Raw genomic sequence first — 12,522 nt, forward strand, 5'->3', positions numbered from 1 at the left:
ACTAATTTGCTTTTGGTATTGAAGGAGAAATATTATTCAGAATTCTTTTGGGGGAGAGCATTGCACTTGTTTCAAAGGAATCCTATCTAATAATAGAGTAACATGTAAATTACCATCACTCCGCTATGCCCACGATTGGGCAGCGGGAGGCTGGGGGGCGGGATTCAGGGTGGCCTATCCGGCCATTGAGAGGCACGGATCCGCTGCCACTGAGGGGGGCTGCCTCGACACCCAGCTGAGCCTCTCAACGGCAGGGTAGCCAGGTGTCCGCGGCAGCCCCCCTCAGCGGCCGCAGACCATCAAAAGTGGGGGAGCTGGGTGCCTGTCTGCTCCGGCACCAGGCACCCAGCTCCACCGCGAAAAGCGAAAGCATGTAGGGGACCCTACATGTGCATGATTCAATCATGCACTGGGCCTCTAGTATCTTGATAAGGCCTTTGGGAGTATAAAACAAAAAACTAGCAACCCATGTGTTCATGGACAAATGAATTTATCAATAAAATGTAGTATGGTGCTGGCCTGTGTGACTAAGTGGTTAGAGCGTTAGCCCAAGCACCAAAGGGTCAGATTCAATCCCCAATCCCAATTGGGGGCACATTCAGGAGGCAACCAATCGATGTGTCTCTCACCTCTCTCTCTCTCTCTCTCTCTCTCTCTCTCTCTCTCTCTCTCTCTTTCTCTTTATTTCTTCCCCTCCCTCCCTTTCACTCTCTCTAAAAATCAATGGGAAAAGAGAAAAAATAAAAAATATAGTATGTACATACAATGGAATATTATTCAGCCTTAAAAAAGAAGGAAATTCTGATACATGCTATGACATGGATGAACATTGATGACATTATGCTAAGTTAAATAAGCTAGTCACAAAAGATAAATACTGTATGATTCCACTTGCTTGATGACAGGGTATAGCAAAAAGTCAAGATAAGTAAGCCAAAAAGGGACTTCTTTCCTTCCTTCCTTCCTTCCTTTCTTCTTTACTTTCTTCCTTTCTTTCTTTCATTCATTCTGCTTTCTTACTGGGAACCTAGACCCAGAAGATTCTGATTGCATAGGTCTACAGTGAGCCCATTAATCTGTATTTTTTTTTAAATGGTCCCCAAGTACATATGATGATCAGACAAGACTAGAGGGAAAGCATTAAAAATTTTCATGGGCTGCTAAATATTTGGGACTAATATTTTGAAGTGATTCTGAAGCTCTTACTAAAAGAATTCCAAGTTTAAAATAGAAAACCCATGTCAGAAGACATTCATACACTACAAATTCTTTTTATAATTCTATTTTCTCTTTTTTTAATAAATATTTGTATTGATTTCAGAGAGGAAGGGAAAGGAAGAAAGAGATAGAAACATCAATGATGAGAGAGAACCATTGATTGGCTGCTTCCTGCACACCCCACATTGGGGATGGAACCCGCAACCCGGGCATGTGCCCCCACTGGGAATTGAACCATGACCTCCTGGTTCATAGGTCGATGCTCAACCACTGAGCCACACCGGCCAGGCTCTATTTTTTCTTACTTGAAGATTACAATTACATAGACACCTTGACTTCCTCCCTCAGTTGTTATAGGTAATTGGCATGCTAATTCTTCTTACCTGTTCTGCAGGTAGGAATACGTAATTTCAGAATGGTTAGTTCATATGAACAAGTCATACTAAGAGGATCTAAAATAAAGATGTAGTCAGGGCCAGCTTCCTGAGCTCAAGACCTCTTTAGTCACATAGGACCCACCCTTAGATGAGCCCGGGGCTGGGGTTAATGCTCTGCTGTTGCCATCTTAAATTTTTAAATAATTTTCTTTAACAAGGGGCCCTGCATTTTCATTTTGCACTGGGCCTTGCAAATCTACCTGGTCTAGGACTTTGGTCACTGATTCCAAAATGTGATGTTCTAGGCTCACCTAGAAGAAAGGTCATATGAGTAAAGCAGCACTGTCCCTTTTATTCAAGATTCAATGTATTTTATACACAACGCTCATATTGGTTTGTCCATGTAGCACTGCAAAACTAATAAGAGTATCCACAATTTAAAGAGAATTTAGAGCACAGAATAAATAGTTACAACCGAGTCTCAGAGAGAAATCCTCACAAAGACTAATATAATTTTCTCATAAATATTTACAACTTTTAAATTCTTGGATATTAGTCACTCCATTTATTTTGGTGTTTCCTTGTGAATGAAGTCCATCCAGTGTCTACATCTTATTGAGAAAAATCTGGGAAGCTAATGCAGAAAGAAGAATCAAGAATGCCAAAAATAAATGTTTCTAACTTGAGCCAAAGAATGAATCACTTGTGCATTCATATGTTATAGAAAATGTGATCCTTTTTTCCAGTTTTATAAGACCAACACCTATCAGAAGCATGAATTCTTATGTTTACCAATTTAGGTCTGAAAAGCCATAAAAAGACTGTTCATGGAAATGAACAAAGAATGTATTTGTATCTTTATCTGAAAATGCTTGCCAGAATCCATTCCAAATGAGCAGAGTAACATTTACGTTACATTTGTATGTTTTGGTGAGTTTTATAAACCCCGATGCTAACTGACTTTTGCTTGTAAAGTAGAGACATAAACTGATGTTGAGAGAGAAGACTGGTTATGTCAGAACTGAAATGTTTGTGCCTATTTATTAAACATGGTCAACCTTTCTCACCAGAAATCACCATGGAGTCGGCTTTCTCAGAAGACATTGAGGTCCAAAGTCTGGGTTTCACTTCTTCCTTATCCCTAAGCACCTAATAATTCAAACCATGGAAAGTACTCAGCAAATCCTCTCTCCATCCTCTCTTCAATTTCCGCCTCCTTTCTCCTGCTAATTTTTCACACAGATCTGTCCTGATTAGAAGGTGCTCCTAGGCAGCCAACTTTTCATGTTCTCTCTTTCAAACTTCCACTATGATGTATTTGTCACTGGTCCCACTCCTCTCTCTGATTCCCAAATGAAAATACTCTGATGACTAAGTCAGGCTCATGATTTGAAGAGTTAGTGTATTAACAAAGTAGTATGAGACTTCTATTCTCCTTTAGGTAATATTTTTACAATAACAATGATGTATCAAGACAGTGGCCAATGGAGTGACTCTAAAACTTAAAATTTCTGGCTGGGCAGTTGGGATTTTGAAACATCTCTTAGTCTCATAATTTATTTATTTGTTTGTTTGTTTGCTGTTAATCCTCACCTGAGGATATTTTTGGAAGAGAGAGGGAAAGACAGACAGAAACATTGATGTGAAAGAAACACATTGACTGTGTTTCTCCTGCTCACACCCCGACCAGGGACTGGGCCGGGGAGGAGCCTGCAACCAACGTATGTGCCCTTGGCCGGAATTGAACCTGGGACCCTTCAGTCCGCAGGCCGACACTATCCACTGAGCCAAACCGGCTAAGGCTATTTGTTTTTTTGTTTTTGTTTTGTTTTGTTTTATTGATTTCAGAGAGGAAGGGAGAGGGAAAGAGAGAGAGAGAAACATCAATGATAATCGAGAATCATTGATCAGCTGCCTTCTGCATGCCCCATACTGTGGATCGAGCCTCCAACAGTCTCATTATTTAGAAGGCAGCCTAGGGACAGGACTGGCTCTTTCAAAAAGGTACTTCATTCTTTTATTGAATCATCAACTATGTATAAGGACTTAACCTGTGCCAGGGCATGCAACATTGAGCAAGATGATCAGGTCCCTATTCTCATGAAACTTACATTCTAGGAGGCATGTGGGGAGAGCATCTACAAATATATATATATATACTAAATACATATTTAGTAGTAACAACTGCTATGGCATTGGTGTGGTGACTAGACTGTAGATGCCAGAGAGGAAGCAAGGAAGGCAATCAGGACTGAGATAATGGTGCTTAGGCCAGGATGGCACCAGTGGAGGTGTCAACAGCAGACAGAAAAAGGATTGATTTTGCAGATAGAATCAGTAGAATTTACTGATATATTACATATGGTGGGGAGGGAAGGAAAGGGAGAAATCAGCATGAGTTCTGGGTTTTTGGTTTGAATAACAGTGTCATTTCCTGAGATGAAAAAGCTTGGGCAGGGAGGCAGGAAGTTTGGTGAAACAGGTTTTGAGGGGGAAATCATGGCTTACACTTTTTAGATGTTGAGTTTGAGATGTCTATTAGATATCTAAGTAGAACTGTCAAGTGAGCATTTAGATGTATAGGTCCAGAGCAGAGAGAAGAGGTCTGGTGTGGTTCAGTGATTGAACGTTGACCTATGAACCAGGAGGTCACAGTTCAATTGCCAGTCAGGGCACATGCCCAGGTTTCGAGCTCAATCCCCAGTGGAGATTCATCATTGATGTTTCTATCTCTCTCTTCCTCTCCTTTCCTCTCTCTGAAATCAATCAAAATATATTTAAAAAATTTTTAAGAAATAAATAAATTGGGAAGTTGTTGGCATATAAGTGTAAGCTAAAGCCATGGGGCTAGATGAGATTATCTAAAGAGGGAGGGTGAATGGAGAAGAAGAGAAGTCAAGAAAGCCACCACTTAAGGGATAAGCATAGAAGTCAGGGGGAGAGTGTGTAAACTGTGCCGATGCTGATGGGAGGCTGCATAGGATGCAGACAGATGTGTGGTTATTGGAGGCCTTTGGCAGCCTTGACAGGGCAGTTTCACAGTGATGGGAACAGAGTGAGGGGTCTGAAGAAATATATGCCATACTGGAGAGTATTATGCTAAGTGAAAGAAGCCAGTCAGAGAAAGAAAAGTATTACATGATGTCATTCATATGTGGAATCTAATGAATAAAATAAACTGATGAACAAAAATCGATCCAGAGACATTGAAGCTTGCAATAGACTGTCAAATCTCAGAGGGAAGAGGAGGCAGGGAGTGAGCAGGAAGAGATTAACCAATGAATTTATATGCATACTAGAGGCCTGGTGCACAAATTTGTGCACGTTGAAAGGAAAAAGCAGATTATTATTGTAGATCACGCAGGGAGAACAAAGGGTGAAATATTTAACTGTAGCAGTGTTTGACTATATTCTGCACAGTGAGAAAACCTGAAGTCATTTTCAAGGTCCACCATTTCTTACTTCTTTTCAGTCGGGTCAAGTTTCTAAACTTTCTAAATCTCTGTTTTCCAGCTAATGAAAAGAAAACAGGTTTCTACCGAGTCTCCTATCTACCTACTCCAAGACTTCTGTGAGGATCAAATGAGATGAGGCACGTGAAAATGCTTCACAGACATTTGGTTAAAGTGTAAAATGTTTGCACTTGGTTATAAAGCAAGTCAAGTTCCCGGGCTGAAGATACTCCAAAGAGGCTAGTCACTAGGGAGAGGAAGCCGGGAGTTGCTATGTGATGTTAGTCCCCATTTCTGGGATGGGCTGGACTGTGGGCCGCATTTTGCACCATGGGGTCTCAGCAGCATCGGCTGCAATTTGGTGGGCCGTTGTTCTGGGGGTAGTGGCGGGGCCTGTGTCCCACTTGGGGGAAGCCGAGTGTTGGTTTGTCGGCACCAGGTCCATAGTGCCGTTTCTTTGTAAATGGCCAGTGCATGTCACAGCAGCTCCTGCATTGAGCGTCTGCCCCTGGTGGTCAGTGCACATCATAGTGACCGGTCCGATGGTCAGAGGGACACTTAGCATATTAGCCTTTTATATATATAGATATACATAGCCCAGGGACAGACAATAGTGCAGGGAAGACCTGGAGAGGGGAAGGGAACAGGGTGGAGGGGTTCAATGGTAGGGGGGACATCTGTAATACTTTCAACAATAAAGATAAATTAAAAAGAGAAAGAGAGAGATGCCATACTCTTTAAGAAGCCCAAAGCCATGCTGGTCTAGGAACACATGATGTTCTAAAAGGCTTTTAAATTTTTTTCTAAGCTATGTAACACACAGAAAATACACAACAAAAATGCTGTGAAGTTTTCATTGCCACCTACATAGCTCATAAATCTTGAGATGCCCTGAAAGAGCTCCTAAATAACCAGCATTAATGATTTTATGGGGTAGCTCTCCAAGACACCATGAAGAAAAAACTAATAAAAACATCTGTAAAAAGTCTAACAAAAATAGAAAACCTGACTGGGATAACTCATGCCTGATGAATTTCTGCATTGTAATGCTAACGAAGCTACTGTAAACACAGAGTATTGACTTCTGTGGTTAAGGCATTCATATTAGATCAAATCCCACAACTAACGAAACCCTGTCTGCAGTTGTGACAGACTTTTGTTTCACTTGTCGCAGGGTGCTACTGAAATGCTCTCATGTACCATTTAATTCAACAATTGTTTTTATTGAGCAGATAGTAAAGAAAAGGGGTTGTGCTTGCTGCCGAAGGGGACACAAAGATGAGTCATAAGCAGTCCCTGCCTTCAAAAAGCTGACAGAGTATCTCCACCAGGCGGCCACCACAGCAGGGGCAGGGGCTGAGCCTGTCCGGGTGACCACTGTAACCCAAAGCCTAGGTGTAGAAGGAAGGCACTTGCCTTAGTCCTTTCAGGCTGCCATATACCGGGTGGCTTATGAACAATAGAAATTTGTTTCTCACAGTTCTGGAGGCTGGGAAGTCCAGGAACGTGCTGCCAGTGGATTTGGTGTTTGGTAAGGGCTTCCTGGTTAACAGACAGCCGTCTTCCTGTTGTGTTTTCACCTGGGCCAGGGCGCTCTCTGGGGTCTCCTTTATAAGAGCATTAATCCCATTCTTGAGGGCTCCATCCTCATGACCCAAGTACCTCGCAAAGGCCCCACCTCTTCAAACTTAACCTTTGGCATTAGGTTTTCAACACATGATTTTTGGTGCGCGACACAAACATTCAGACCACAACAGCACCCAAATCAGTATATCTAAATAAATGGATGAATTCAAAATAGAGAAGGATTGGTATACCTGGCACATAGTAGGTGTTCGATAAATATTTATTGAACAGACATCTTAGGATACATTACAAAATAAGTGGGAAAACATAAAGGATTGTCAGAAAAGATTCTTGAAAAGATTGTACCTTCTGAAATAGGTCTTGAAGGCTAGATAGAATTCTAACAGAGTTAGAAGGAAAGATATTCCAAGCATGGAAATAAGAAGAAATGTTTCTTTAAGAATTTCCAAACATGCCTTAGCCGGTTTGGCTCAGTGGCTAGAGTGTCAGCCTGCGGACTGAAGGGTCCCAGGTTCGATTCTGGCCAAGGGCACATGCCTGGGTTGTGGGCTCGATTCCCAGTAGGGGGCGTACAGGAGGCATCCCATCAATGTTTCTCTCTCATCATTGATGTTTCTATCTCTCTATCCCTCTCCCTTCTTCTCTAAAATCAATAAAAATATTTTAAAAAAAAGAATTTCAAACACAAAAAAAGATGAAAGAGAGAGAGAGAGTATATCCACACTAAAGGAGGCTCTTTTTTTTTTTTTTTTTTTTTACCCACTACCACAAATTATGCAGTCGAGTTTCCCACATTTGGGGAAATCGCAGGGGTCAGCACATCCGGAGTGCAATGGATAAGCCTCGCCCTGGGAAAACCACCTTCGTGATCATGGTATCTCCCCTGCCAGGTAAGTATAAAAGGAGGCTCTTCATTACCCAATCACGTGAAGGGTACTGCTTTGAGTTTGTTACCTAATATTGAGCCAAATATTCTGTAGGGGCAAAGTGTATCAATGCCCTGGGCTGGGTTCCACAGTGGTAACTTGCCGAGAAACCTGTTTTCTATAACTAATACCTACCTTCCCTGCCTGACCTTATCTTCTGGAGAAACAGCAGTTTTGGTTAGGTCGCCTGTAAATTGTGGATGAAGCTAATCAGCCATCCAACCTCAGCCAGAATCATGCAAATAGACCAGGGTATAACATAGGTAGCAGAGCTCAAGCCTCGTGTTCTTCTGACCCACACAGAGGAGGTGTAAACATTAGAGAAGCAAATGGTTTCCTCCCTACCCACTTTCCTCGGAAACAGGCAGGCATCAAGAACACTTGCAGGACTGATTGACCAGATGGGACCTCCATGGACTCTTGCCCTGTCTGTCCTCTTTCCCACAATTTGGAGAAGGCGAACACTCTGGGAAGTGTGAAAAGATTATAAATAGGACAAACTCAAGGAAGGCCTCTCTCCCCTCTTCAGCTGGTGCTCTGCCTCAGAAATACCCCAGATGTGCATTTGAAAGAGGGAAGAGAAGTGGGCAGAGACAGCTTCACGGATGTGGGGACCTGCACAGTCTCTCGGGGCCCTTGGTTTAATGCCATAGTTTCAATGTTTTGAAATTCTCAATATTTTTTTTATATTTTTATTGATTTCAGAGAGGAAGGGAGAGGGAGAGAGAGATAGAAACATCAATGATGAGAGAGAATCATTGATCAGCTGCCTCCTGCATGCCCCACACTGGGGATCAAGCCTGCAACCCAGGCATGTGCCCTTGACTGGAATTGAACCTGGGACCCTTCAGTCCAAAGGCCAACGCTCTATCCACTGAGCCAAACCGACTAGGGCTCAATAATTTCTGAACCTCACATCTTCATTTTGTCCTGGGCCTACAAATTGTGTAGTTAAGTCCTGGAGTTGGGAGCTGGCAAGAACTAGCCTTTAGGGAAAAGCAAGCTCATGCCTGACTCTCACTGGGCCTGAAACTGGTGCTTCTTGACCAGTTTCTGGTCAAATACTTCCTTTTCCCAAGTATGTCAGAATAAAGGGATCCTGGACTCACTAACCTGGGTCGGAGGGAAAGCAGGAAACAGCTCTCAATTGTGACATTTCTTTGAAGGCTTATATTTTATCCTAAAGGAAAAAAAAGTGCCATTTGCATGCTGTTCCATAATATATCTGTTGGGTACATTTTAAAAATAAGAAAGACTTTCCCTTCCCCCAAAAAACTCATAAGTAAGACTGACACTTTAAGAAGATACACCCTGTCTATCACTTAGGCATGAAGGTCTTCTGACTTGTCAAATACCCGCCATGCTGTATCAGTGGGGGGCACACAGGGCCAATTCAGCAAATACCCACTCACGGACTCCAGCTTCCTCTCTGGCCTCACATGGCCCTTCACTGGCACATTATGTAACTCATGGCGTCTGGTTCCTTTTTTTCTGCTCTTCTTCCTTTTCCTCTTCCCGTAAAGGAAGTCACACTTGCTTGCTCTAAAATTGCTTTACATTTTCTCTCTCGGTCTAGATGTGCCCTCAAAGTCAGGCTAATTGGCTTCTGATTCGGCCTCTGCTCTCCTGGGCTCTACACTACCTCCCAGTCTCCATCCCTCTTCCCTGCTTGGGACACAAGGTTTATTGTTGGTGGTGGGGGTGGGGGAGGGTTTGAGGGGCTGTCAGGGCCAATAAAGCATATGCAATGGTAACTCTAACAATAATGACAATCAGATTCTCTCTTACTTCTCAGGTTTGCACACACAGTACCCTCTTAGAATGCTTAAGGAGTCCTACCTGTCCTCAATTCTCAGTTTAGATACCACTTCCTCTGGGAATCCTTTCCTGATATACCCCCACCCCAACTCCCCACCAAGACTAAGCCAGTCCTCCCATCCTACTCTTTCTTCCCCATATAGAAATTCTTACCACAATTCACTTACCACATTCTTGCTAACTTGCCTGCATGCCCCCTCAACCCCAATGTGATCAGAATAGGGACTTGCTTCCCTTGTTCTCCACTCTAGTCCTAAAGCCTGGCAGCTATCCCCACCAAAAATAAAAATTTAAAAATTGTTGAATGCTGTTGAAGGCTAGACACCAAGTGAATTTTATGTATTATCTCATCACAATCTTAGAAGGAAAGGACTAGTATTCCCATTTAAGAGATGGGGAAAGTAAGGTTCAGAGAGGTTAAGTTGTCCAAGGTCACACAATTGGAAGTGGTGTCATGAGGTTGTCAGACTTTAAAGTCTTTATGTTTAATTCCCTGCGCCAGTTGGAGTTCAATCAGAGAAGCAGAACCACTAGGAGTGATACAGATGAGGGGTTTAAGAATCGGAACTTTCAGCAGCAATTTTTGGAGCTCCTTAAGTGGTCTTCATAGGGCTATTGATTCTGCATCTGGTGCTGGGGCCTGCAATCTGCAGGGTAGGTGGTCAGGAAGGAAAGGTGGATGTGAAGTGGAAGACAGCAAGGACAAACTGGAACCCGTGGGGCCCATCTGGACCCTCCAGGACAGACTGGTACCGAGAGAATTGCTTGGTGGCGGTGGAAAACCCTCCCCCTCCCGCCCCCATAGAAATTGGGTGTTCAGAACCTCTTTAGATGGGGAACAGCTATTAGAATTGTTTGGAATGTAGGGATGCTAGAAATGGGTAGAGCATATGACAGTGTACATCTATTAAAAAATGAAACTACTCATTATCTCAATATTGTCTCTAATGTGTGTAAAGTAATGTAATAAAAACTACATGAGAATGTAAAATAAAACATACCCTTCTCTCTGCCTGAACCTCCATGTCTCCATCCTCCCCAGGTTTTACCCCAAACAGACACATCTTTGAGAAGCCTTCTCTGACCTCCACCCATGCCCACCCCAACCGGATTTACATTTTGTAATACACAACAAAATGTTAATTGAGTGGTTGTTTATCTGTGAGTCTTCCCCAAGAGCATATGAATTCTATTAAGGTAAAGGCTGTTTCTGCTTTTCCATCATGGTATTTACAGTGCTTACAATATTATTGGATGTTTAATAATTATCGACAAACTGGCTAAATGAATCAATCAAGAGGAGACAAAAGAATTTGTTTTGGTTGCGGTCTGAGTATATTTATAATTTCATTTTGTGAGGTATCGTTGAATGGACATCATTTAGGCTGTTTTCAAAAGGATCATTGAAAAGAAAACGATTCCATGAACTTACAAGTATCAACTACAGCATTTCCCCTCTCACTACAGTTTCACTTTCTGCAGTGTCAGTTACCTGCAGTCAACCATGGTCTGAAAATGTTATATGGGAAATTCCAGGAATAAACAATTCATAAGTTTTAAATTGCATGCCATTCTGAGTAGTCTCGAACTGTCCTGCCTGGACATGAATAATCCCTTTGTCCATTATGCATCCTTTAGTCATTCGGTAGCCTTCTGGTTATCAGATCCACTGTTGTGGTATCTCAGTGCTTGTGTTCAAATAACCCTTATTTCACTTACTAATGGCCCCATGCACAAGAGCAGCGATGCTGGCAATTCAGATATGCGTAAGGGAAGCTGTGATTAGCGCATCATTCAAGTGAAAAGGTGGCCGTGCTCAACTTAATAAGAAAGGAAGAAATAGCGTATGCAACCCTATAAGATCCCTACACCCATAAACACCAAGTCATGGACACGAGGAATATCTCCATTTTCCAGAAGAAAGACAGAGTCTGCATTTCCAGCAAGCTCCAAGGTGATGCCGGTGCTGTCCCTGGACCCCAATCTGAGTTGCTAGGGTCTAGATCTTCAGCCCTCAATCCTCGGTACTCCCCACCTCCATTCTCTGATAGACTGCTCCTGAATTTGCTTCCCTTCCTCCTTACTGTGAACTCCAAGGGCAGTCATTTCAGCTTTACCTTGCCCCTGTCTTTCTGGAACAACCACCCCAGCCATCTCCACCCCGGCCATCTCCACCCTGTCCTGATAAAATCTCCCGTCTCCCGTCACAGAACCATGAACGGCAGCCGTGGAACTGCCACTGTTTCTGTATCAACTGCGTGATTTCTAAAGTCCAATCAGCGACCCTTCACTTTGTTCCTGGTCAGTTCCCTTTCCCAGGCCTTATGGTAACTTGGCCTAAATTTAACTGCTCTCCTCTATCCCCACGCCCCTCCTTTCAGGACTCAGTGAACAATGAAAGGAGAACCTTTTCAGGCCTTTTAGAAGTCACCACTAGCATAGTTAACTGCTGCATAAAAAAAAAAAAAAATCCACTAAAAAGTTCAACAATATATTAAAAATTTCCAACTCTTAGAAAATTATTCGGATAGAGGTATTAGATTATTTCCTTAATAAACAGCTTACAGAGTGATCCAGGTGTGTGACACTATAGTCTTCGCTCTTAAACCTTTCTGTTCTGCTGCCTGGGAACCACAGGCCGGTTTTACAACAGTATCTGCAACCAAAAAAGGGCAGGCAAACTCTCGAAGGCACATTTGGTCCACCAAAGGCACTTTTAAAATTTTTTTATAACTTTGTCCTTTTCTTTTGTGCATTTACTACAAGTTTTTCCTTTGTGGTTACGGTGGGTTTCACATATAACATCCTATGTACGTAACAGCAGTCTATTTTAAGTTGATAGCAACTTAAATGTGAACACAGCCCAGACTTTATACTTTCACTCCCCAGCACATTTTATATTTTGATGACCTTTTTACTTACTTTAATACTATGTCTTCCTTCACCCAAGGCACTTAAAAAAAATCTCTCCTTCGGCCTCATAGAGAGAAATCCTGTTCAATTCGTATGGGGTAAGGCCGTGGCACCACCAGTTTTAACGTGTGGAAGAGGAATGTTATTGCCAATCAGTGGTTTTCAAACTTTTTATATTCATAGGACCCTTGGCACCGAGTCCCTCATTACCTTACGGTCACAGGTAATGCG

At 42.6% G+C, this 12,522-nt stretch overlaps 1 pseudogene; it reads right to left on the reverse strand.

The window, feature by feature from the left end:
- Nucleotides 1-7,343: 7,343 nt before the first annotated feature.
- On the reverse strand, nt 7,344-7,532 carry LOC129149914 (U1 spliceosomal RNA; annotated as a pseudogene).
- Nucleotides 7,533-12,522: the final 4,990 nt, after the last annotated feature.

This window comes from Eptesicus fuscus, chromosome 7, assembly GCF_027574615.1.
Source record: "Eptesicus fuscus isolate TK198812 chromosome 7, DD_ASM_mEF_20220401, whole genome shotgun sequence".
NCBI lineage: Eukaryota > Metazoa > Chordata > Mammalia > Chiroptera > Vespertilionidae > Eptesicus > Eptesicus fuscus.